This window comes from Schistocerca nitens, chromosome 9, assembly GCF_023898315.1.
Source record: "Schistocerca nitens isolate TAMUIC-IGC-003100 chromosome 9, iqSchNite1.1, whole genome shotgun sequence".
NCBI classification, from domain to species: Eukaryota; Metazoa; Arthropoda; class Insecta; order Orthoptera; family Acrididae; genus Schistocerca; species Schistocerca nitens.
Genome location: NC_064622.1, coordinates 167396424 through 167422493, shown reverse-complemented (window position 1 = coordinate 167422493; position 26070 = coordinate 167396424).

Sequence of the window (26070 nt, the reverse complement as noted above, 5' to 3'; positions counted from 1 at the left end):
AGACTCCCCCTCCTCTGACGTGTATTAGGATTTGGAGGTCTAATTTCAATCTCCTGGTTCTCCTGTTGTCCTTGATTTCGCTCCCTCCAATTACGGTCGCTTTGCCGTTCGTCATTCCTCCTGTCCCAGATTGCTTGTCTAGATTGACCCTGTTCCCTGACGTTCTGGTTTCCGTGTCTCTGGTTTCCATAACCTTGAATAGCGTAACCTTGATTTCCGTAACCCTGGTTTCCTAACTGACCAGTGCGATTATGCGATCTGTTGTCGTCTTCCCTTGCTGGCCCGTGGTATTTGTTATTTTGCGCCTTCTTCCTGTCCTTTGCGTCTTGTTTATCGAAGACTACTTCGAGTTCGCGCAGTAGACTCTTGAATGCATCTATGTCAGATCCACACTTCCCGACAAGTGTCTGTTGATACCTAACTGGCAATTTCGAAAAGCAAAATTTAATGATTTCTCCGTTGCTGTATGGACTATCTAAAAACTGATTCTTCTTGAGTAATTCATCAAAAAATTTGGTTGCGCTCCTATGCCCGGACACTTCCAGTTCAGGACAAAATATTATTTTCCTCTTTAATCCTGTCTTGCGTTTCCTTTGACCAGTAGGTCCGCAGGAATGCACCAACAAATTCCTGATAAGTCCGACACGTCGCTGCCACGCCCCGCATCTTTTCCGCGGCTTGGCCTTCGATGTGTCCACACATGAATTCTAATTTGGCCTGGGTTGGCCATGACGACGGTAATGAATTTGTAAATTGCATCACCCAGCTCTTCGGATGCATCGACCCCCCATTATCTTTGAACTTCTGGAATTTTAGTATCGACAGGAAGTGATTGTGATCAAAATTCTGTCCGATCCTCGCACTGGTGTTGTCACTCGTTTCCGATACTTGCACGTCTGCGGAGTGTCCTGATCTATCTTGCTGATAACTGTGATGTGCTACGTCTGTATCACAGTGGAAGTGGCATTCAGCATTCACTCTTCTAAGTGGGCTGCAATTATTGGAGCTATTACTCGCTGTTTCTGCGTGTGCATTGTTCGTTCCGCACGCTGTCACTGGGCTAGAGCACGGCGGGCTTTTCCTCGGAGACACAATCCTGTGTGCTCCATCACTGGTATCCGAACGCGCAGTGCTCGTGTGCCCGTTTCGCTCTAGTTTTGCTATCCGACTCTCTAGTTCTTTCATTCGTTTCGTGATGTTCGTAACCGCAATATTACCTTGAGTCTTTAAGGCCGCTAGGGATTTTGAGTGGACTTGTGTCGCACGTCGCAAGCGCCCTGCGAGTTGAGAAGTTACTCTTGCGATTTTCATTGCCCCTGTTGCTGCAGTTTTGGCTAGGCCTGCTACTTTTTGTGCTACCATTGACATTTGTTTTACTTCTCCACATTCTTTCTTTATTGTTGATAATTCCCCACGAATTTCCCCTGTATGCGAGATTATTGCCTCCGTGTCCTTCTTACGCTGTTCGTCAGCTTCTTCTTTCTCCTTCTTACGCTGTTCGTCAGCTTCTTCTATCATTGATCGTAGGAAGCTCAGTATTGGGTTAATGTCATCATTTTGATCCTCGTCACACATGGGTGATGTAACTCTGGACACCTGGGCGCTAGAGCTCTGACGTGGCCGAGCTGGCCCCTGTCTGCTCTCGTTTGTTTGATTATAAACCTCTACTACCGTCTCGACCTGTGTGCCTGTCTCTGTTTCATCCTCTACCTCACTCTCATAATCACGGCGGCGACGTTGCTCTAAGATCGCGTCCAAATCACCTTCCTCATCGGTGACCCTGTAGTCCTGTCCTGCTAAAAATGTGCCCATCTCATCTCCGCACCTATCCGCGTCAGTAAACTGCCCCCTATCCATTATGCAATTCTCTTTTGGTTTAACTTCGCTCGATAATAGTCGTGCCTTACTTCTCGTGATCATTCATAAAAAAACAAATGTATCTAAAATTCACAATAAAAATCATCTACTCCCAATATTTTTTCACATAGACATAAAATTTCAACAACGCCGTTCCAACGCTAAAACTACAAACACAATTTGATGTGGTACAGAAACCGCACACAAATCCGACAAAGTGCGATGTGGTATGGACACCACATCAACGAAACACAAAAAACAATGAACAATAAAAATATATACACTGAAAACAAAAACTGTAATCATGCGCCGCTACTTAAAACTAAACGCGGAACTACCAGAAAAAACAAGTTGGGTATTAATCATTAAAAAAAAGTAGAGAAAAAAATTGAATGTTCCTACTAAGAATCCTGTTTGTCTATCAGAGATTCACAGGAAAGATCCGAGGCCAAGGGTCGCCATTTTATGCGAGGTGCCGGGGCTAGCAGTGTATTTATCACTAAATTCTACTAGAATCCACATATGTAAATCATGCTCTAAGCCCCCCCTTATTCTAACTCCGACTTTTGCTGTTGCACAAGGATAAAAAAATACGCGAACTGACTCTAATCAACTCTGCCAGTGGAGTAGAAGAGAGTTTGGCACCTGCAATAATTTAATTTGATAAATAAGTTAAATAAACAAAGGTTTCATTAGCATAGTGAGGAATGATAGGGTTGCTCTATCGATTAACAGAATGAAAGTTCTGTCCAAAATAACAATATGATTTATTAAGTCTAAACACAAAATAGTAAAAGAAACACAGGAAATATTTATAATACATCAAATTGGCTCAAATTGGAGATTCATACAAACACTGTAAAGGTGAAGTTGTCCCTAAACTAGATCGTGAGGTTTAAGACGAAGTGGTATGTGGAGCCAATTCCTTGCCACTCAAATCTCAAGAGAGACACACAGCTAACCCAACAGTAATTGCTGCTACTCAAGACAGAACAAAGTTAGAAAAAGACGAACAGGCGCGCTCTGCTGAGCTCTGATTATCACCTAGGAAAATCCCTGTCTGCCGGTGCTGCGGACATACATTACCAAACTGTCTTCTTGACTGCCAGGACACGATCTGGCGTACCGGAGCCGTTGGCTGGTTGCTTCGACGTCCTCGACCGAAAGGCGAGAGCCGACTACCTAGAGCACCCGTACAGGCCGAACACACAACATTCCCGCCCCCACGACAGTGGCCGTGGTTACGTTCCAATCAGCAACTCGAAAACCGGCGGAAATTCCACTCCATTGCTGGAGCACTACCATTCCACCAATGGAGATTCTTGGCGCCAATTTCTGTGCTGATTTTGCTACGTCACGGAGCTATGCCCTGAGCAAGCCAATCACAGTTACTATTTTGCAGAAAGCGCGGGAATTTTCCCGCCACAGCTGCCTGGGTACATAAGTCATTCCCACGCCTCGCTGGTAGTCCGCCAGAAAGTGTTTTCGCTAAGCTTCTGCGAAGCAACGGAACCTCCAGCCCAGCCGCCACTTCCGGCCCCCGCGGGCGCGTCTCCTGACAATGTCGGCGTCCGGAAGGCATTCACTCGACCCCCCACACCTGTCGGCCTACCCTTTCAAAGTCAGAAGAGCCCGCCTGTCACTGGACCACCCGGGTGGCGAGAGACGCTGCATGGGAAGTCCGCGTGTGAAGGAATAGCAACCCTCCACCGCATGCAACTAGAGAGGAGAATCGTAAGATAGAAATATGAGAGGGGGCTCATGCCACCTCTCACAATAACACCTCCATTAAGCTGATCCTTCACTGTACATCATTATAGTATTACGTTACAGTGATTGCGCAACGTGGTGGCAACTGCATGTTGGTAGGTGTATTCGCAGACCGAATTACTGGACTCTGTCATTTCTTGGTGGCGACGACAGATACAAATTCCAGAATAGTTCCAATTATTTATCCATCCATCCGAGGCCTTAAAAAGAAGCAGGAAAAGCCTCTCTCGGAATCAGCACAATATGCATCCTTTACATGGCAGTGCATGGACTCGTAGCTCATCTCCGACTGCTGGCTCGTCCCCGACTGCTGGCTCGTCCCCGACTGCTGGCTCGTCCCCGACTCATTGCTCGTCCCCGACTGACTATCAGTTCCACCTTTTCCACCTAGGCCAACCACAATTTGCGCGCGCTACACAGTTCCGTTCCCGAGGGGAACCACTACACCTCTTATACACAGAATACTAAGAGCCCTAAGTGAGGATCAGCAATTTACATAACAGTAAACAACCATTTTAAACAAAACAAAACATTTACACATATAGACATTTCTACAAAAAATTATTCACACAAAATTACAATTATATACAGTAAGTTTTGTTCCTTCCAAATGGGACAAAGCAGTTAAACGAGAGATATGCTACACAGCATACAATCAAATCATGACATCAAAGTTTGTACAAAGAAAGAAGTATACAATTTTATGTTATCGATTCAAACAAACACATTTACAGAAGCTCAATGATGTAACATTAAATGAAACAAAGGCAAAATAAATCAGTAGAGCATTAGAGCCATGGTGTTACATACTGACCTCCAAATCCTTGAGCGCGGAACACCCACCAGTCAACGTTATTGTGACAGTCCACTCCTTCCCGATATGTGTCTTTTCAAGGATGCATTTGATGTTGACTTCATTTTTATGGATGACAATGAGTTACTGAATCGAACATCGCAGGTGGTTGAGGTCTTGGTACGAGAGGATATTCGACGAATGGACTGACCTGCCCATTGCCCCGACTTAAATCCTATCCAGCATGTGTCGCATGCAGTGGGGAGACGTACCCTGTATTGCTGCACGTCCGTATGCACCAACGGCCACTAGTAGTTGCCAACCGCACTGGTACAAGATCTGCTTACCACCCTCGTGCTCAGCATGGGAGCACATTGCAGAGCGTGCTTTACCCCAACCGCGATGACCACACACCATGTTAAAAAGCATGTCCCGCCTTTTGTAATGTCCAGGGGACCATCATGAAACGCGATGGCTTCAGTGTCATCGTTGTCCACTGCGTATTTCTCTGAGCTACCTTCCGTACTATACAGTAGCTGTTCCTTCTATGTATAGTCCAAGTTTCATCAAGCTATGTTACTTGGTAGTGACAAATCATGTGAAAGTTACTTTCTTCCTTACGGTCTGCGAATCTACGTTTAATCTTGGGTCATGGTTGTAATAAGAAACTAGTGATAACGGGATAAATACTTTTTATTCACTATGTTGATCGGTTCCAGCTGGAACCGCAAGCATAAGTATAACAGTTAATCCCAGTAAGTGTTGCTGATTCAGTACAACGTTGTAACGTATTACCATCTTTACGACGCTTCTCATCGAGCCATACACGTTTTCTCGCATTTCTAGCTGCTTCTCTCACACAAATAATGATAAAAATTCAGAAATTCAGGGTCGCCTCCAGCCCAAGCTCTTCCTAACCATTTAGGAAAAAAACGGAGCTGGAAATTTTTTAGTTTAATTACTTTAATAATTTAATTACAAGTATGCAAATTTCTTTAAGTAGCCACATAAATATCACTCCATGTCGTGCATGAAGTAACTTGATTAATTCAGGATTGGAAATCGGAGTAAGTGGATAAGATCAACAGCACAGAATTTGAAACTTCCTGGCAGATTAAAACTGTGTGCCCGACCGAGACTCGAACTCGGGACTTTTGCCTTTCGCGGGCAAGTGCTCTACCATCTGAGCTACCTAAGCACGAGTTACGCCCGGTACTCACAGCTTTACTTCTGCCAGTGTCTCGTCTCCTACCTTCCAAACTTTACAGAAGCTCTCCTGCGAACCTTGCAGAACTAGCATTCCTGAAAGAAAGGATAAAGCGGAGACATGGCTTAGGTACAGCCTGGGGGATGTTTCCAGAATGAGATTTTCACTCAACATCCCCCAGGCTGTGGCTAAGCCATGTCTCCGCTATATCCTTTCTTTCAGGAGTGCTAGTTCTGCAAGGTTCGCAGGAGAGCTTCTGTAAAGTTTGGAAGGTAGGAGACGAGATACTGGCAGAAGTAAAGCTGTGAGTACCGGGCGTGAGTCGTGCTTCGGTAGCTCAGATGGTAGAGCACTTGCCCGCGAAAGGCAAAGGTCCCGAGTTCGAGTCTCGGTCGGGCACACAGTTTTAATCTGCCAGGAAGTTTCATATCAGCGCACACTCCGCTGCAGAGTGAAAATCTCATTCTGGAAAGCACAGAATTTATCTTTCACGTAGATTATTTATTTCATCTAAGTATTTGGTTGCACATCCTGACTAAACATAACTGGTGCCTGACTAGAAATATTTAAGTAAGAATTACGTCAGAATGTAACAGAGCACAATTTAACTACAGCAAGAAGAAACACAGAAAACTGGGGTGGGAGACAATGATACTATCATCTCCTTTGCATTCATACCATAAAAATATCTGAGTGAGATTCGCATTATGATTCTACGCATGCACTATTCTGGACAGAGGTTTAACCAATGAAGGAGGTTGTGCGATAATTATTCAATATACTAACTGCGTCTGCTGCTTGCAAACGGCCGAACTAGAGCACGTGGTGCATCCCAAATCAAACTGTTGTGCTGCTTTGTAGAAAGCGCACGAAAGAACAGATATTCTTGCAGAAATTATAGCTCATTAAACAAGCAAACTGTTAAAATAAAGCCTATTGCTGTGCAGTGGTGGACCAGAAGTGTCATTGATTACCATACACGTGGCACAAAATCGACACAGAAAGACAAAAGCAACTTCCACAAAATATAAGATTAAAATCATTAAAAATCATACTCGCTTCGACACGGTATTACACTCACGTACGGTTGAAGTGATCCTAACCAGCTTTTCCTCATCAGTTTTACCATTTGAAATTCTGCTTCATCGTTGTTCAAAATGAACAAAGTAACTTCCACACTTCTAACTCAAACACCCAAAAATCGCTATTTAAAGCAATATAATTATGGCATATTCGGAAAAATAACTCGCTTCACACGGTCCAGTTAAGCTGAAGTTCTTAAGTATTTCAACAGTTAAACATAACGAAGTCCTAACTCAACCTGCTTCCTATCACCTGAAACCTCCCTTAAGAGCTACGATCCGTACTCACCAAGCGTTCACCGAAGAGTGCCGCTTTCTCTCATGAGATTACTTAGCTCCCCCGTGCAGCGGAAGCTACCAGAAGGGTAGATCTCCGTCACCAACCTCACACACAAAAACAGCCTTCGACACAGCCTTCGACTAAGATGGGTAAACCTCTCTGTTTAGGTATTGGAAACCTAAGCTGGTCATCCCGTGCTCTCCTTCGAACGAGAAGCAAAATCGTCTGCTCCCAGCAGACGATGACCAACTCAACGTTTCCCACAAAACAAAAGCGAAACCCCACATTAAAACACACATATGATATTCAATAGGACTTATTTGAGTGCTCAGTCTTTCTGGAAGAGTTCATGAATTGAGCTAAAATCAGGTAGTAAAGATAATAAGTTGTACCGAATTCGACAAGCGTCTTATGAAACGACATCACAGAGACGTTTCAACGTGCAATATGCGGAATGTGTTCATGAGAAAAGTTGAGTGCGTCGTGTCCTGGAGGCGTTATCGTTGTACTCACCTGAATACGCAGATAGTTTTACCTGCCTTGGCCTTCCGTCTAGTGGATGAAAGTTCATAAGTGTTCACTATTAACACCGGGGACTAAGAAGGCAGGAAGGTCGAACTTCGTTCTCAGTTTCATTCGCTCGAATTGTCCAGGATGTCCTTCAGACCAATCGCGAGGCATCGTGACCCAGTGACATGAAGCACTGTCATCCATAAAAACTCCTTCGTCGTTTGGGAACATGAAGTCCTATATGACTACAAATGGTTGGGTTGGGTTGTTTGGGGGAGGACACCAGACAGCGAGGTCATCGGTCTCATGGGATTAGGGAAGGACGGGGAAGGAAGTCGGCCGTGCCCTTTCAAAGGAACCATCGCGGCATTTGCCTGGAGCGATTTAGGGAAATCATGGAAAACCTAAATCAGGATGGCCGGACGCGGGACTACAAATGATCTCCAAGCAGCCACACATAACCATTTGTAATCAACTATTGGTTCTGGCGATCCAGAGGACTAACACCATTCCATGTAAACACGGCCCACACCAATATGGAGCAACCCTCAGCTGACACATTGCCTTGTTGAGAACTTGGATCCGTAGCTGCGTCACACTCGAAACCTACCTTTCAGTTCTTACCATATGAAAACGGACCCATCTGACCAGACCACAGTTTTCCAGTCGTCTAGTCACGAGCCCACGCGATGTCGTGCTGTTAGCAAAGGTCGTCTGCTGCCCATTAACGTAAATTCCGCCGCACTCTACTAAAGGATAAGTTTGTCGTACGTCCCACAGTGATTTCTGCAGTTATTTCGCGCAGTGTTATTCGTCTTTTAGCACTGACAACTCCACAAAAACCCTGCTGCTCTCGGCCGTTAAGTGAAAGCTGTCGGCCACTGCGTTGTCCGTGGTGAGAGTTAATACCTGCAATTTGGTATTCTCGGCACTCTCTTGACACTGCGGATCTCGGAATATTGAATTCCCTAACAATTTCGGAATGGAATGTCCCAACTACCATTCCGTGTCAAACCTCTGTCCGCTCCTCTGCTCTCTTTGACAAGGTCGCTGAGAAAGAGTGGCATGACGCAACCCATATATCACGGGTGAGGTTTGCTTCAAGCATACTAATGTCTTGCTAAAGATTGAAAAGTTCCTTCCTCATTTTCGGACGCAGTTTTGTGTAATATATGGCTGGTGGTGGCTACGCGACTATTCCCTCGTCGCACTTTAACTGTCACAAGTTAAGGGGGGAAACCACATTAGGAGGTTCAAAAAATCCAATTTTTTACTGCATAAATCGTTAGCTTAATTATCCAAGAATACACTGTCAAAATTTCAAAGCGAAATTCGCATTCGTTTAGATTTTATGAGCATAGAACCGAGTGCACATCGGATACAGATATATGAAGATTTATCAAGGGATGAATTACTGGAGAGATGTTTAGGTGGCCACACACAAAATGCGAATGAAAGTTTTAATTCCACTATTTGGCGATTAGCTCCTAAACGCTTGCTCTCAGGACTAAAAGTCGTTAAATTGGCATCGTATTTAGCAGCAGGCTTATTCAGTGAAGGAAATTCATCCCTTCTGATTGTCATGAACGAGGTAGGAATTTTAGTATGCACCCAAAGCTTCAATTATGCCTAAGAAATATATAACCAGTTAGTGAGCCGGCAGAATCGACTTTGTTCATTGGGATCGAAGGAAGGTCGGAAAGTTCGGAAAGCACTGCTGCAAGCGCAAAACGAAGCCTATGAGGAAGAAGAATGACTACTATATGGAGCTGGAATCTCAGATTGATCGGTAAGCGTTTTACATTATTGTTAACTTCCTTGAATTTCTAGTTTCCGAGAATTAATTTTTGAAATGCGCTTATCTCGAAATTACTTTTTTCACATTTGCGTGCAGTCTAGCTCAAAAAGTATAGAACCAATCATTATGAAAATTGAGAGTATGATTCTTCATAAAATTAAAAACTATATGAACCTACTTGTGAGACGATACCACGATTTTAAGGGTATTTTTCTTTGCATAATTAGAGAAAAAATCGTGAAAATCGAAGTAAATTGTCACAACGCCTGCAAAATTTTTCATTTTCATTATTTTCACGTGCATTGAGTTAATATTCTTAGCAAATAAGTTATTAATATAAAATCAAAACCCTTTTGATTTCAGATTCGGAATAGCTACACTGCACGCAATTGGAGAATTATACTCACCACTTTCAGCGGACATTACAGCGTAACTTCGTTATTTTTGGCTGGAATTATTCAAACAAATACACAAAAACTGTTCGAAATATGGATGAAATGATATCAAAATCTGATTACGTTCTAATTAATTCTTCACACCCAAAAAATCTGTGTCAAACAGCCTCTTCATGTGGTTTCCCCCTTTAAGTGCTACTGTTAACTGAATATTGGCTTTGTTGAGAACTGAAACGGAATCGTTTCCATTAGTATCCAACTGACACACTTATGCAACATTCCTCTGGCACACACATACCTATTTAGCTATACAGGGTGTTACAAAAAGGTACGGCCAAACTTTCAGCAAACATTCCTCACACACAAATAAAGAAAAGATTTTATGTGGGCATGTGTCCGGAAATGCTTAATTTCCATGTTAGAGGTCATTTTAGTTTCGTCAGTATGTACTGTACATCCTTGATTTACCGCCATGATTTCATACGGGATACTCTACCTGTGCTGCTAGAACATGTCCCTTTGCAAGTCCGACACAACATGTGGTTCATGCACGATGGAGCTCCTGCACATTTCAGTCGAAGTGTTCGTACGCTTCTCAACAACAGATTCGGTGAGTGATGGATTGGTAAAGGCGGACCAATTCCATGGCCTCCACGCTCTCCTGACCTCAACCCTCTTGACTTTCATTTATGGCGGCATTTGAAAGCTCTTGTCTATGCAACCCCGGTACCAAATGTAGAGACTCTTCGTGCTCGTATTGTGGACGGCTGTGATACAATACGCCATTCTCCAGGGCTGCATCAGCGCATCAGGGATTCCATGCGGCGGAGGGTGGATACATGTATCCTCGCTAACGGAGGACATTTGGAACATTTCCTGTAACAAAGTGTTTGAAGTCACGCTGGTACGTTCTGTTGCTGTGTGTTTCCATTCCATGATTAATGTGATTTGAAGAGAAGTAATAAAATGAGCTCTAACATGGAAAGTAAGCGTTTCCGGACACATGTCCACATAACATGTTTTCTTTCTTTGTGTGTGACGAATGTTTCCTGAAAGTTTGGCCGTACCTTTTTGTAACACCCTGTATATAGGGTAGTTATAATTAAAGTGCAGCTACTCACGCATATCCAGTGTGGCCTGTAATCATAGCAAGGCAGCGAAACTTAGTAGATAATATGCTAACGGGCAACCGCTGGAAAAAAAAATAGTTCCAATTGTGGCCACCTCGTGAAAATTGACGCTCTACACTGTTTGTATGACAGTATTACATCAACATAGTCATTTGAGAAGCTGTAATGGGAGTGAACAGTACGGCTATCGAGAAGACAAACTCTGCGCTGTTGTTGAAATTGTTTTATATGGACGGCAAGAATTCTATTCCGGTGGAAGTTATTGATCAGATTGCTGTTGCTAACTGACCATGCAGCAAGTATTGCATGCAGCAGTATTGCTAGTGCTCATTCAGTATCATAAGAATTGTGCATCCCACGGTCAACAATACGGGAAGTTTTGCGGTCTATTTCACATTGGTACCTATAAAGGATCCAGACTGTGCAGCAACAGAAACCTCATGATCCGCACCAGCGTTCTAAATTTGCTCTTCCGCTTCTGGCACGGACTGAAGTCGATGACAAGTGGCCAGGCAATATTGTAAGGAGTGACGAAGCGCATTTTACACTGCAGAGTGCAGGAAATACACAGAACTGCCGAATTTGGAGCACTATTCAGCCGAGCGTTGTACACGAAGAGCCATTGCACTGTGTGGTGTGGATTCACAAGCACCTTTAATCTCGGTTCGTTCTTCTTTGCAGATGTGACGTGACGTGTGCACGTTACCGAAACCTCCTTGTAAAGCGTGTGATTCCTGCTTTGGAAGAGCACAACTGTGTGGAAACCACTGTTTTCATGCAAGATGGGGCAACACCTCATTTCGCTCCCCCAGTGAAAGATCTGCATAACGCAACCTTTCACGAGAGTGTTATATCCAGAGGTTTTCCAGATGCGTGGCTTGCAAGATCACCTGATCTGAATACGTGTGACGTTTGGCTGTAGGGGTATGCACAAGAAAGAACGCGTTTACCAGGGACACTTTCGCTCTCTACCTGATTTGAAGGACAGAAGGTATCAGATAGATTATATAATGGTAAGACAGAGATTTAGGAACCAGGTTTTAAATTGTAAGACATTTCCAGGGGCAGACGTGGACTCTGACCACAATCTATTGGTTATGAACTGTAGATTAAAACTGAAGAAACTGCAAAAATGTGGGAATTTAAGGAGATGGGACCTGGATAAACTGAAAGAACCAGAGGTTGTACAGAGTTTCAGGGAGAGCGTAAGGGAACAATTGACAGGAATGGGGGAAAGAAATACAGTAGAAGAAGAATGGGTAGCTCTGAGGGATGAAGTAGTGAAGGCAGCAGAGGATCAAGTAGGTAAAAAGACGAGGGCTAGTAGGAATACCTGGGTAACAGAAGAAATATTGAATTTAATTGATGAAAGGAGAAAATATAAAAATGTAGTAAATGAGGCAGGCAAAAAGGAATACAAACGTCTCAAAAATGAGATCGACAGGAAGTGCAAAATGGCTAAGCAGGGATGCCTAGAGAACAAATGTAAGGATGCAGAGGCTCATCTCACTAGGGGTAAGATAGATACTGCCTACAGGAAAATTAAAGAGACCATTGGAGAAAAGAGAACCACTTGTATGAATAATAAGAGCTCAGATGGAAACCCAGTTTTAAGCAAAGAAGGGAAAGCAGAAACGTGGAAGGAGTATATAGAGGGTCTTTACAAGGGCGATGTACTTGAGGACAATATTATGGAAATGGAAGAGGATGTAGATGAAGATGAAATGGGAGATACAATACTGCGTGAAGAGTTTGACAGAGCACTGAAAGACCTGAGTCGAAACAAGGCCCCTGGAGTAGACAACATTCCAGTCCTGACAAAACTCTACCATCTGGTGAGCAAGATGTATGAGACAGGCGAAATACCCTCAGACTTCAAGAAGAATATCATAATACCAATCCCAAAGAAAGCAGGTGTTGACAGATGTGAAAATTACCGAACTATCAGTTTAATAAGTCACAGCTGCAAAATACTAACGCGAATTCTTTACAGACGAATGGAAAAACTAGTAGAAGCCGACCTCGGGGAAGATCAGTTTGGATTCCGTAGAAATACTGGAACACACGAGACAATACTGACCTTACGACTTATCTTAGAAGAAAGATTAAGGAAAGGCAAACCTACGTTTCTAGCATTTGTAGACTTAGAGAAAGCTTTTGACAATGTTGGCTGGAATTCTCTCTTTCAAATTCTGAAGGTGGCAGGGGTAAAATACAGGGAGCGAAAGGCTACTTACGATTTGTACAGAAACCAGATGGCAGTTATCAGAGTCGAGGGCCACAAAAGGGAAGCAGTGGTTGGGAAGGGAGTGAGACAGGGTTGTAGCCTCTCCCCGATGTTATTCAATATTGAGCAAGCAGTAAAGGAAACAAAAGAAATGTTCGGAGTAGGCATTAAAATCCATGGAGAAGAAATAAAAACTTCGAAGTTCGCCGATGACATTGTAATTCTGTCAGAGACAGCAAAGGACTAGGAAGAGCAGTTGAACGGAATGGACAGCGTCTTGAAAGGAGGATATAAGATGAACATCAACAAAAGCAAAAAGAGGATAATGGAATCTAGTCGAATTATGTCGGGTGATGCTGAGGGAATTAGATTAGGAAATGAGACACTTAAAGTAGTAAAGCAGTTTTGCTATTTGGGGAGCAAAATAACTGATGATGGTCGAAGTAGAGAAGATATAAAATGTAGACTGGCAATGGCAAGGAAAGCGTTTCTGAAGAAGAGAAATTTGTTAACATCCAGTATAGATTTAAGTGTCAGGAAGTCGTTTCTGAAAGTATTTGTATGGAGTGTAGCCATGTATGGAAGTGAAACATGGACGATAAATAGTTTGGACAAGAAAGAATAGAAGCTTTTGAAATGTGGTGCTACAGAAGAATGCTGAAGATTAAATGGGTAGACCACATAACTAATGATGAAGTATTGAATAGAATTGGGGAGAAGAGGAGTATGTGGCACAATTTGACAAAAAGAAGGGACCAGTTGGTAGGACATGTTCTGAGGCATCAATGGATCACCAATTTAGCATTGGAGGGCAGTGTGGAGGGTAAAAATCGTAGAGGGAGACCAAGAGATGAATACACTAAGCAGATTCAGAAGGATGTAGGTTGCAGTAAGTAGTGGGAGATGAAGAAGCTTGCACAGGATAGGGTAGCATGGAGAGCTGCATCAAACCAGTCTCAGGACTGAAGACCACAACAACGACATACAGGAACACGTCGCTCAGATTCCACCAGAACTGCTATGAGGAAATGCTGATCGCGTCGTTTCACGGGTGCAACATTTCGTCGACGTCTGCAGTGCTGATATTGAACAAATCGCGTTAATAATAAAATCAACATTATGCCTTTCCACTTGTTTAACCTTTACTGCCCGCGTCACAATCCTAGTCCATTACACATGGAAACAATTATGTACGTCTTTCTTGCTTCGGAGTGCCAGATTTACACCTGGTGGCTAAAATTGGAACTATTTTTTTTTCAGCGTAGATCGGTTCTGCATTAACGCTTCAGAATACCTATCACGTTTCTTGGCAATACGGTAATTACAGACCACACTGGACCTCTGTAAGTAGCTGGACATTGATTTTAATCACCCGGTAGACCAGTTTACCTTCACATGACAGTGTTTAAAATGCAGAAGGAAAAAATATATGCTGACAGGCTAGCCGGCGTATCTGGAAGCAGCAGTCGGGTGTTTACGTGAGGCAGAGCAGCTTCCACGGCGGCGTCCGGCCGCCTGGTGGTCGACTTCCCACGCAGCGGCCGGCCGGCCCGCTACCATAATTACGGGGGCGCGGAAGTGACGTCGGGCGGGCGCGTGTGGGAGTGGTGGAGCGAGACCGAGCGGCCGGAAGTGACGCGAGCGGCGCGGCCACGGGAGTGCGGCCGCCGCCCACGCAGGCCGCGCCGCGCCGCCCCGCGCCGCCCACCGGCACGCGACCAACCCGCGACCCGCGACCCGCTCACTGCGTAGCCGCGACCTCGCCGCGACAGACGCAGCTGTCGCTGGCTGTACTCTGCTGCTCTGCCCGCCCGCGATGCCGCGTGCGCCATGGCGCCCGCAGTCCCCGCACAGTACAACCATCCCTGCCACCCTCTGCAGTTCGTGCTTGGCTGACTCCGCGTCACGTTACATTAGAAGTTTCATGTACACTATCTGACCCAAAGTGTCCGGACATCTGTTGCCAGACATTAATAAGGGGGAAAACCACACTTGGAGAGTTTAAAAGTGTCTCAGGGTGTACATACTCCTCAAGCAACCATACGATACATGGCGGAGGCTACCTTGCACCACTACCAGCAATTTCCTTTCCTGATGTACCCACAAATGGACCAAGGGAAAAACGCTTATCTATATGCCATCGTACAAGATCTACACTAATGGCCATTAAAATTGCTACACCACGAAGATGACGTGCTACAGACGCGAAATTTAACCGACAGGAAGAAGATGCTGTGATATGCAAATGATTAGCTTTTCAGAGCATTCATACAAGGTTGGCGCGGTGCCGACACCTACAACGTGCTGACATGAGGAAAGTTTCCAACAGATTTCTCATACACAAACAGCAGTTGACTGGCGTTGCCTGGTGAAACGTTGTTGTGATGCCTCGTGTAAGGAAGAGAAATGCGTACCATCGCGTTTCCGACTTTGATAAAGGTCGGATTGTAGCCTGTCGCGATTGCGGTTTATCGTATCGAGACATTGCTGCTCGCGTTAGTCGAGATCCAATGACTGTTAGCAGAATATGGAATCGGTGGGTGCAGGAGGTTATTACGGAACGCCGTGCTGGATCCCAACGGCCTCGTATCACTAGCAGTCGAGATGACAGGCATCTTATCCGCATGGCTGTAACGGATCGTGTAGCCACGTCTCGATTCCTGAGTCAACAGATGGGGACGTTTGCAAGACAACAACCATCTTCACGAACAGTTCGACGACGTTTGCAGCAGTATGGACTATCAGCTCGGACACCATGGCTGCGGTTACCCTTGATACTGCATCACAGACAGGAGCGCCTGCGATTGTGTACTCAACTACGAACCTTGGTGCACGAATGGCAAAACGTCATTTTTTCGGATGAATCCAGGTTCTGTTTACAGCATTATGATGGTCGCATCCGTGTTTGGCGACATCGCGGTGAACGCACATTGGAAGCGTGTATTCGTCACCGCCACATTGGCGTATCACCCGGCGTAATGGTATAGGGTGCCATTGGTTACACGTCTCGGTCACCTCTTGTTCGCATTGACGGCACTTTGAACAGTGGACGTTACATTTCAGATGTGGTACCACCCGTGGCTCTACCCTTCATTCGATCCCGGCGAAACCCTACATTTCAGCAGGATAATGCACGACCGCATGTTGCAGGTTCTGTACGGGCCTTTCTGGATACAGAAAATGTTCGACTGCTGACTTGGCCAGAATATTCTTGAGATCTCTCACCAACCGAAAACGTCTGGTCAATGGTTGCCGAGCAACTTGTTCGTCACAATACGCCAGTCACTACTCTTGATGAACTGTGGTATTGTGTTGAAGCTGCATGGGCAGCTGTACCTGTACAGGCCATCCAAGCTCTGTTTGACTCAATGCCTAGGTGTATCAAAGCTGTTATTACGGCCAGATGTGGTTGTTCTGGGTACTGATTTCTCAGGATCTATGCACCCAAATTACGTGAAAATGTAATCACATGTCTGTTCTAGTATATTTGTCCGATGAATACCCGTTTATCATCTGCATTTCTTCTTGGTGTAGCAATTTTAATGGCCAGTAGTATAATTTCTCTAATCTTCGTGGTCGTTGCGGTAAAAGTTCATTGGTAACAATGGAATCATTCTGCTGTCAGCCTCAAATACCAGTTTTCTAAATTTTACGATAGTGCCTCATGAAAAGAACGTCTTCCCTCCAGGTATTTCCATTTAAGTTCTCGAAGCATGCTGAGTGAACTTACCAGTAACATATCTAGCAGCACGCCTCTGAATTGCTTAGATGTCTTCCTTTAATCCGACTTGTCGAGGATCCCGCACACTCAAACAGCAAAAAAATGGTTCAAATGGCTCTGAGCACTATGGGACTCAACATCTTAGGTCATAAGTCCCCTAGAACTTAGAACTACTTAAACCTAACTAACCTAAGGACATCACACACACCCATGCCCGAGGCAGGATTCGAACCTGCGACCGTAGCAGTCCCGCGGTTCCGGACTGCAGCGCCAGAACCGCTAGACCACCGCGGCCGGCACTCAAACAACACTCAAGAATGGGCTGCCCTAGTGTTCTATAAAATGTCTTTTTACAGGTGAGCTACAATGTCCCAGAATTTTCCCAATAAACTGAAATCGAGAATTTGCCTTCCCTACTACCGTCCTTACATCCTCGTTCCTTTCATATATCTCTGTTAAGCTGTATTCGAACGGCACAGCATTGTTTTTCCTACTCATTCATACCTCACAACAAGGGTGCGATAATTTTAACGAAAAACACATGGAAGGTGGACCCACATATTTCGTCATTTTTCGTTTCATGGAATACATTTTATTGCCTAATAACAGTTATTATGATTACAAATTATAAACCTTGTCAAAAATGAATAACAACGTTCACAATAATTCAACCAACTAGAACAGGATCTATTCATTAATAAAGAACGTTAACAATTTATACCATTAAGAACAGGCCTTAAACCCAAGAACATACAGTCCCCAAATACAAGTAAGGAGTCACACAATCTAGGTATGGCTGCGAGGGGGTGCAACAAACTGAATTTTATCAGGAAAATGAATTACGAATGACTGCCACTAAATGTACTAACAATTCCCAAGCATGGATAACTTGTTAAACAAGTAGGCAACGCCCATCCTAAATACAGGTAGGATAAAAAGTCACGACACTGACTGTGGCTGTTGGAAAGCGCTTAACAGCCTACAAGTGTTAATAAAATTCCTTAATAAATAAAATACTCAATCCCCCAAAATGCAAGCAATGCTGGGAAGGCATACAATTTAAAGGGTGACTCCCAGTAGTACACAGAAGCCGAAACATTGACAATGACCGTTAAGGAAACATACAGTTGCCATAAATAGAAGATAAGCTGGGAGGACATGCAATTTAAATGTGACTCCCAACTGGTACACACCAGCAGAAACATTGACAATGACCCTTAAATAAATATACAACCCCGTAAATACGATATAAACTGGGAAATACAGCAGGTGTCTGTCACAGACAACAGGCAACAAACAGGCAAGTTTTACAGCGAGTGTACTTAGCTGATGACTGTGGATAGAAATGAAAAACTCAACATTACATACGCATAAGTAAAAGACATAAAACTTAATACGCCCCAGAAGTAGCAATAAGAGTTCAAGGCTTAAACGAGTAGTTAAAGCCGGCCGCGGTGGCCGAGCGGTTCTAGGCGCTACTGTTTGGAACCGCGCGACCGCTACGGTCGCAGGTTCGAATCCTGCCTCGGGCATGGATGTGTGTGATGTCCTTCGGTTAGTTAGGTTTAAGTAGTTCTAAGTTCTAGGGGGATGATGACCTCAGATGTTAAGTCCCATAGCGCTCAGAGCCATTTGAACCATTTGATTTGAGTAGTTAAAGAGCAGGTATAGTGGCGAGGTTCAAATGGTTCAAATGACTCTGAGCACTAAGGGACATAACTTCTGAGGTCATCACTCCCCTAGAACTTAGAACTACTTAAACCTAACCTAACCTAAGGACATCACACACATCCATGCCCGAGGCAGGATACTAACCTGCGACCGTAGCGGTCGCGCGGTTCCGGACTGTAGGGCCTAGAACCGCTCGGCCACCCCGGCCGGCCATTCACGAGGAACTTCGGGCTTGCAGAACACGCTTCATAGCTTACGTGCTAACTGAATTCACAATACTAGTGAGGCGTTACTTTCGTTTTGCCTCAGGTTACAGTAGGAATTAATTATGTTTTCTATATCGAGATATAAGTTTGTCTTTGATTGCTAGCAGCTTCAATAATTTGCTGGGTGAAAGGAATATTTGACGCATTTGTTTATTTCTTTTCATCATTTCAGAAAGAGGTCACACGCCGTTTATATGTATGCTCCTTGTTCCATGCTGTATGAGTGTGCATGGGTATGAATGGAAGTCAAATGTAGCGGGAGCATGGACCAAAGGGAACAGTTTAAGGGAATAACAGTCATTGCCAACATTACAAGAATAACGGCAGGTAGGCCAGAGCAGCAAGCAAAGATGAAAACAGGCACGAGGGTAGGTTACAAAGTTGGTGCGGGGGTGAGGTGGGTCTCCCCACCACCGCGTTTGAATAGGAACTTTGGGCGGATTTTGGCACGTGGAGAGCACTGTGGGGCCAGCCATGAGACGGACCGGACGCGGGAGCACAGCAGCTCGCAGATTTGGTGAGATAGAAATGAGGTAATATGGCTAAAAATTCACGACAGGGTATGCTCATAGCACGCATTCAACATACCTTCATCAGTACAGGTAACGGTTTTAATTTATTTGCAATGGTTTTCTCTGAAATGTGTTTGTGAAATTTTGCTTTGTGGTAGTGAGCATGCAACAGGAACCATCAGTTCATGTAGCTATTTCCCGAGTCACAAGCTTCACTTTTAGCTCAATGAGTGCAGATTGCGTGTCGGATGGTAGATCGAGAAATTTCTGTCGCGAGATTTAATAATTTTTGGTACTTTCTTTGTGAGTTCAGTTCGCACTTCATTTTGGCGCCGATAGTACATCATTTTTGCCCAGAATCTTTTCTCTGATAGAGGTTATCTACCTTCAGCAGTGGTCTACCTTAATTTTCTAGTGGTGTAATTCATGCATGACGATAAGTGAGTCTTAAGGAATGAATGACGATTTTCTCGCTAAAGACGGTGTGGCCCACTTATGTATTTTTTGTGTTATTATGAAATTATGTGTCATATATTTTTTGTGTTATTATGAAATTATGTGTCATATATGAAATTATTCGTGTAGAGTTTTCGTTTTGTCATTGTCCTACCCATGAGAGGTAACGCTGATTCAGACATAAGTTTTGTAAGTAAAGAAAAATTGTAATGTGTCGGCCTCTAAGTTTTCATCAAAGTAGAAAATAAATCTATTACATGAGAGTCAGCATTTCAGTTTAGAAACATTCCCCCAGACACCTGACACATGAAATGGGAAGGATGTATCTTATTCAGTTCGATTTTCTAAAGTTAATGAAAGAAATAATCGCTAATGTGAATTTAGATAGGCTACCAGCTGCTATAGTGACGGCTTTAAGAACAACCACTCCAGAACGCGTTATCTTAGAGAAACTCGCACCAGTTGCCGTTGCGCACATTTCAAAAATAATTAATTTGTTTATCAGGTTATTCAAATAAGGGTCAAAAATATAGATACCATTCCTTATGCACCTGGTATATTAGCAGCCAGGACGCAAAGTCGAGTAAAATTCTCTAAGGTAACGCGAGGAGATGGTCACACATGTTCAATATAAATTAAAAATATATAAAGAACTAGCATACAGCAACGAGCAGTCCTATAGCACTAGGTAGATGAACAGTTCCCGATTAATTGGCGACACTCCGCCGTGACACGTATCAAACTATCAAATTTACTTAACTTCAGTCAACAGGATGTGGCTGGTGGAGGCACCAGATTGCTGGCGAACCCAGACGTCATGCGACGACGGCTGTGCCTCCGCAGCAGAAAGAAAGCACGTCTCTACTCCTGGCCCAGGAAGCAGGAACGCGTCGTCCGCTGACAAAATTACACTGCCAACACGCATCAGAATGGAATAATAACTGCCCAAATAAGGCTCCAGACGAGAAAGGAATATTAACTTTTGAGGAAGCGACTGCACATACAAGTTACAAGCTTAACATTCCTTATAATTAACTTGAAGATTAAGATGCGAAATATTAGCGCCTGCTAATCCAATGCCTTCGACACTGTGTTACAATTTGAATTTCATCAACTGATTTTGTAACAGAAATACTCGTACACTTGCACGGAATAAGGCCTGGAACAACAAATCACCGTCAGTTACACTGAACGATGACTATACACACAATCACTAGGAAACTCGTTAATATCACAGATCAAATTCCACAGCAACACAGCCGTGGCCTTACGATAAGAAGTACCAAATAAAAATTAACACTTGACTTCACTCAGGTGTGAAGGAGCTGTGACTTACAAGATTCCAAGCCGGAATGTTAGTCCCTCCAATCTGTACAGGCAGTCTTCGAGGCGTCGTAAAATTTAAGCTTGCAGAGTAGGCCGGGAACTTGCCGGCCAGATTGCACTCGATGTCCACAACTCTTCCCGCCACTCGTCGCTAGCAATCCTTAATACAGCCGGCAAGGCTTGTTTAATATTTTTTGTGGGATCTGAAATTTAAAAACCTCTCTCACACCAGCCTGATTTAGCTTCACTGATCAGGATAGTAAAAAACATGCGTATATTAAGGGAATTTTCATTCACAAAGCAGGCTTATCACACTCACACAGTACAATACTGTTCTATCCTGATTAAATTGAGCTTAACTTAAATTCCATAAGGCAGTGAAGCAATTTCGAAGTCTCGGTGCGACGAAAATTGTCAGTCGATCTCCTGAAAACATTTGTAATAATTATTAACTTTCGGTGATCACATGGGGAAGACCGGAGATCTGCTGGTAAGACCGTGTTAGCCTATTTATTTGAAGTGACTGGATATCTTGAGTGTACAAAACGGCAGGTTCGTCCAGTGTAAATCAGACGTTCCCCACTGATCCCGTGCAACACAGCGTAGTTAGAGACACTGTCAATAATAATCAGTTAAATAATACGCGAACACACTTACTTTAGTTTAGTTAATGTATTAAATTCCTTCTCATACAGAATCTCATCAAGATGGCGACTAGCTCAACAATACATACATATACGTTCTTTCACGGCTAATCCGCAACATCTCAATCATTCTTTTCATAAGAGAAAACCATAGAGTAGAAATATCTCTGGAGTGAGCATTGCGTCCTGCGCATGTTGTCAACATTAAACTGGAGTTGTCACGTGATCTAGGGACGACTTCGATTATTTAACGCCAATTCGCGTCCGCCATCAGGTGACGTAACGTCTCGTCACATAACATCAAAACATTCTACAATACCTTTCGAATGGAGGCATTCGCACAGGTCGTCAACGGAACGTCACGTCAATGCACGGTACGTCAAGGTTTCTCGGGAAGAAAATTTTGACCGTGCCAGTCTGTTAACATCTTAAGTTAACCTATTTCGCCGCGCTCATTCTCCTTATAATAGTGGATTTTGTACTGTTGTATCTTCATAATCTTTATTTTATAATAGCGCTTTGTTTTATTGACAAATTGGAGATGTTCCATGACGGCTGGGATATTTTTTCCACTTTCTTACACAACCGAGGTCGTATATCTGAAGGCGAAAAGTTATTTAGATTTTACGATAACACAACGGCGCTGACGCCCACAATGTATATGTATAAGAACATAAGTAGACGAAGCAAATTCCACCATATGACATTTTAAGCAAAAAAGTCAGCTTTAATGAAGGAGTAAAGTACAGTTGTTTATGACGTTATTAATTACGTAAGAAAAAACATAATGGATGAGTTTAACAGGCTTCATTAATTCGTTTGAAGCTTTCTTTGAAGTGTATGAATGTACATATTTCCCCTAGCAAATCATTGTCGATGTTTTGAAACTTTGTCTCACTTCTCAGTAATTTACCAAATATAATTGATCAAGAACATAGGTTATAGAGTTTCCTTCGGCTACTGACAAATTTTGTCGTTGTTATCTCCTCAGTTCTGATACTATACTCTAACATTTTATGCATATTAGGGATGGTGACTCAAAACCCCAATTTCGCCGTTCAGTACTGAGTTAGGAAGCGACTTGACGAGATGTGACATGAAAGACATTGTAAATACATGCTCACGTGAAGCTTCTGTGACGTCATACTCGTTCATTTTGCTCTTCAAAGCTAAGAGCCCAATTTATTTCAAATATCAGACGTATACTACTATGGTGCCTGCAAAACGTCTATACTAAATCCACAGCACTTACGATGGGAATCTGTCTTTACTAGCGATATGACAACATTCAAAATTTATAGGACAAATGTCGGACAAATCTACGGCGTCCCGAGATCACGTGACCATTGTGGCAACGTATGTTGAGAACACAAAATCAATTCTGCGCTTCTGAATACTCACTCCAGAGATATTTCTACTCTATGGAGAAATCCACTATTATAGCAGAGAAGCTATTCCATGGAGTAAATGCACGCTCCAAGGACTAATAGGGCTTGAAGCTATTTTGCATTGATAATCATCGTATATTAAAGTTTAGGAATCGGTAAGATAAGAAGAGATATTTCGAGATATCTACTGAGTTATTTAATTTATAAAATTTCTGAAAATATCGCGGAGAGACCGCTGCAAGAGACATTACACATGTCTCCGATCGATTTAACCACTCGCGGCTTCTCTAGGCCCTTATGGGAAAACAGAAGTCCTCCAAAACGAACAACTTGTCAGCCACGTTCCCTCCAGCAAAATGGCAGTACCAGGGCCCACCAATAGCCAACAAAACACGCCTCGATCAAAGACTCTAGCTCCCGACACATATTCAGGATCGATATTGGCAACCCACGTAGTTAGTGGCGCCACGGTAGTGCTATGCCCGCCAAAATTAAAGCCGCCACCGCTGCCTCATCTGCATTAACTTGCATGTTTCTACATTTATAGCAAGCTGTAACTCATTACACCGACTAGAAATTTTGTCCAAGTCATCTTGTATCCTCCCACAGTCATTCAACGACGACACCTTTCCATATACTACGGCATCACCAGCAAACTGCTACTGATTGCTGCGGACCCTTTCCGTATGAGGAGGTGGGTTTGGAGTCTGAAGAAGTTTGGCAGATGTAGTGCTCAATAGCAGCATGGCCATGGGCATAAGAGATGTTGGTGTATAGGGGATGACATCAACAGTGACGAGTAGTTATCCCAAAGGTAATGGGGTGGTATGACAAGGAAGTGGTTTCTATCCTTGACATTAGAAGTTAGACTATGGACAATTGGTTGGAGGTGTTGGTCGACAAGTGGGAACTCAATAACCACTTGCAGTGGGATGTCCAGGACTGTTGGATTTGTGGATTTTGGGAAGTATGCGAAAGGCGGATTTATGGGGAGTTTAGGGTGGGAAGGCAGATGGACTCAGGCGAAAGGTTCTAGGAGGGATGTGAGGATTTGAGTAGGGATTGGAGGTTATGTTGTACTTCTGGGAAGGGGTCACTATGGCAGAGATGAGTCAAGACTGTTGGAAGCCTTCTGTCAGATAGTCAGTGCAATCAAGACTTGAACTCAGTTAGGGACACTTTCAGTTAGGTTTCTGAATGTCCCTGGATGAATGGCAGCCTATTCTTCCTCAAGAGCCAAACCAGAGAAGGCAGTGACGTTGGGCCACTTGGGTCTGGAGCGAATTCGACGTTCCACCTCATCTTGTTCCATTGGACTTTTATCCATTATGAATATGGAACAATTCGACTGTGTTGAATAAAGGTTTCCACAGATTACTCCAACCATTCACCTTTTGTTTTATTCTTTAGTTTTTATTTTCCATACCATTTTCGAATCACCTAGCGATTGCTCATCAAGAGCAACATATTTATGGAAACCAAACACAACATGGAATTAATTTTCTTGACCTTATATAAGCTGTCACAGCAACAAACATAAATTACAGATTTTAAGGAAACCCACCATACCAGATGTCTTTATAAATAGCACATCATGCCACCCAAATCAACACAATTACCATTTTTTAGATCAGCACCCAACAGTGTAAACAAAATTCATGCTAAGCCTGATATACAAACCCTAGAACTTAACATTTTGAAAACAACAGCCGACAAAAATTCTTATGATCCATCTGTAGTTGACAAATTAGATGAAAAAAATAAAAACCAACCAAACAACATCAACAACACAGTCCTCAGTAGCAGAATAAAGTAAATATAACTCCATGCCTTTCCTCAAATGGTTCAAATGGCTCTGAGCATTAACCATGAGGTCATCAGACCCGTAGACTTACAACTACTTAAACCTAACTTACCTAAGGACATCACACACATTCATGTGCGAGGCAGGATTCGAACCTGCGACCGTAGCAGCAGCTCGGTTTCGGACTGACGCCCCTAGAAGCGCTCAGCCACAACGGCCGGCAGCTAACCCTACTTTTCACAATCCTGTTATACATAATTAAGCTGTAACAGCAGGCTGTGCTACTAGATTGAGCAAACAGGAAGAAACTTTGCAATTCACTACAAAAAGCACAGAGTCGCACTACATTTTAAAAAAATTAATTAATCAAGTTTTGCAATCCAGCTACCACAAAACAGTCATTCAGTTACAGGCATCAAAGTATACCTACATATTTTACGCACCGTGGACAAAGGAATAACGATGGATCTCTTGGAACAATTAAGAGATTTTCACCCATAAAAAAACATAACCCGACATCATCCTAAACCAAAAAGCTGAGTTAGCAAACAATACATTGTTTTTTCAAAATTTCAAAGAATCTTAAACCGGACAACTCATGATAAAAAAAAATAAAACTTCTCTCTCTCTCTCTCTCTCTCTCTCTCTCTCTCACACACACACACACACACTCTCTCTCCCTCTCTCTCTCTCTCTCTCTCTCTCTCTCTCTCTCTCTCACACACACACACACACACCTTTCCACATTGTCACACCTACTCTTCACTCTCTCTCACTTCTTCTAGGAAAAAGAATCACGCAGAGCTATGATGTTTATTTCATAAATAATGATCAGTGTTTATTAAACATCGAGAGTAAATGGAAAACGTAATTTGAGCACTAAAATTGTATGTGAAATTCTGTCCAAGTTCATTGTTTAATAGATTTTGTAAAAATCATATGTTAAGTTCATAATGTACACATTTTGCAATAATGAATATAATATAAACAGAGGTATACTTATTGTTGCCAGTGTGCAGTGCAAGTGCTGAACAAAGAAACTTTGTACTCCAACAGAAACTCTTAGAACATAACTTTAATGGTGCTCTTTGGTTTATTTAAGTTTTGTAAAGCATGTTGAAGTTATTACTTGTAGCTAATTTGTGAAGCAGTGTAAAATTAATGCCACTGGAAAGCATATGTTATGTTTTCCAAAACAATTTGTGTAACAAGAACAAACCAACAGATACTGCT